The sequence below is a fragment of the Apteryx rowi genome, unplaced genomic scaffold (assembly GCF_003343035.1).
Source record: "Apteryx rowi isolate R43461 unplaced genomic scaffold, aptRow1 scaffold_645, whole genome shotgun sequence".
Taxonomy (NCBI): Eukaryota; Metazoa; Chordata; class Aves; order Apterygiformes; family Apterygidae; genus Apteryx; species Apteryx rowi.
The window spans coordinates 458533-460718 of NW_020450922.1; the positions used below are offsets into that span (position 1 = coordinate 458533).

Below are 2186 nucleotides of genomic sequence, written 5' to 3' on the forward strand. Positions count from 1 at the left end.
CGGGCCGGGGCCGGGAGGCTGCCGCGGCCTTCCGAAGGGCCTGCGAGCTGCTGGGGGAGCGGGACGCCGCCTCCTCTGAAAGCTATGCTCGGTGAATGTTATGGGAACGGCAAAGCCCGCTATTCCAAAAAAAACCCAAAAACCAAACCCAAGGAAACAAAGGAATCAGTGTTGTCCGTGCAACTTTTAAGACCTCCCTGCACCCTCGGAATATAAGTAATTTGAGACCCTTGCTCCAGTCACGCCCCAGATGGACACTGCTCACTTAAAAGAACGGCATCGCTCAATCCCCGTACTCAACGCGTCTCTGCACTGCTATTTACCGCGCGTGTACCCCCAGAAAGGGCATTTCCCACGAGCCGTCAGGGAACGCAGGGAGAAAGGAAAAGTCCAGCAACTAAGATCTTCCAAAGGAAATAAAGACAAATTATAACAACTTATGTGGTCGTATTAATTAAAATAAACAAAGAAAACCACCTTTTAGCTATTCTGAGGGAATAAAACTCATCAGTCTAATAAAACCACAAAGGGACTTAAGTTCAAGAACAGTGAAGTCCAAGAGTTCAACTTCACTGTACTGGAATACATTTTATTTGTACACTTTTTTATGCTTTACCAAAAAATGTTAAAAATGTGTAAGCTCTGGAGTGCAGATCTAATGTGTTGTAACATGTATATATTGTATACATAATAGCTCCAGAACATCTTTCTGGACCTTTTCTCACCACCATTGATAATAACTAAGAACGTTCAACAATAGTAATGGGGTCAGTCCAGTACCAACTGATATAATGCGATCACGATGTCATATTCACCACACTTATTTATTCCCAGCTTTGTGTGATGTAATCTCCAATTGTTATCATTCTATCTAAAATCACAACCAACATTATTACCGTGACCAACTTTTTATTGGATTGACTGGTTGTTTTGCAGCTGCCTATCAAAAGTTTAGTTTGGGCATTTTGTCTGTTTTTGCTCATCCGTACGCCTCACTCATATATTGTACACTTATGAAACCAGAAAATAGCTCCTATTTTACTTATTATGGAGGTGTAGTGTTTTAGAAAACCCATATGTAAAATTTGACACTGGAACAGTTTCTGCATCCTTCTGCTGGTAAATCCAGATTGCCGTAGTTACGAAGTCTACAGAAGCCTGTGAGTAACAGGGAAAGACCCAAACCCTGTCAGATGATCTCAGTGGTGGCACTTACATTTTTAAAGACCCTCAGGCCTTGGGCAAACTCACATAAGACCTCCAAGGAATATGACTTTCCATTTTTAGAGGAAAACTATTCCACGTTTGAAGGAGACTTCCGTAAGTAGTGTGTAAATAGTAAATAGTCTTTCATTTACCACAAGATGATTAACTTTTCACTGTTGTCTTGTCAAATACACTCGGATGAAATCTGGAATTCCATTAATAATGCCTAAAACAAATAAAAAAATATTAAAACTGCCTTAAATAAGTCAGATCTACAGGGGAAGAAAACAAGATTTATCAGCGTATGTTGTGCCAAAGCCTGAGTGATTTATCAAACAGAGTTCTGGTCACCAACAACTTCTGGATTTCAGAACTCGGAGGCCAGTCCCTCGAGGCTGTTTTTTTTGCAGAGATCTGGAAAGAGAAAACTTGCTTGCCTGCTTTCTGGAAGGTTATTTGGCTGGTCAGCAGCTGGTCGTGGACTCCCATGATCTCCGGTTACGTACGGCTACTCGCCCCAGTACTCACTGGCCTGAATTTAACACTTTCAAAGCAGACATGTACTTCTGGGTAAGTCTGACTTAATTTTTTAGATGTTCACAACTTATCGCAAACATTAATGTCCCTACTTCTAAAATAAATTAAAATCACCTTCGCATGGTAATACATGCTTACAGGATAAAATTATCAGGAACTTTTTCGTCTTTGCTTGCCCTACATTCCCCTTTTAGTTCCCTTCTGCGCCGATCAGGTGTCTCACGTAGCGCCGCAGCAGCCCTTTCGGTCCGAGCCCTCCGGGGCAGCTCCGCTGGTTCAGGCCGCTCGCCCTTCCCAGCCCCCGCTCCTTTGCCGCGCCGCGCATCGGGACGGCGGCGGCAGCGGCAGCAGCGCGGGCGCCATCTGCTCGCGCGCGCCCGTGGCAGGGAGCCGCCGGCTACCTGGGAGGCGCGGCGAGCCCGGCGCCCGCGGCTCCCGCTGCG

The 2186-nt window shown here is 45.2% G+C and overlaps 1 protein-coding gene across 5 annotated transcripts in view; it reads right to left on the bottom strand.

The window, feature by feature from the left end:
* Positions 1-2071, bottom strand: part of FASTKD1 (FAST kinase domains 1) — a 20762-nt gene extending 18691 nt beyond the window's left edge. For 3 of the 5 annotated variants that reach the window (XM_026084522.1, XM_026084523.1, XM_026084528.1), the window contains exon 1: positions 1217-2071. The gene's annotated coding sequence lies outside the window, so the exon portion shown is untranslated. The remainder of the gene's footprint in view (positions 1-1216) is intronic. The other 2 variants (XM_026084525.1, XM_026084524.1) reach the window with 2 other exon arrangements.
* Positions 2072-2186: the final 115 nt, after the last annotated feature.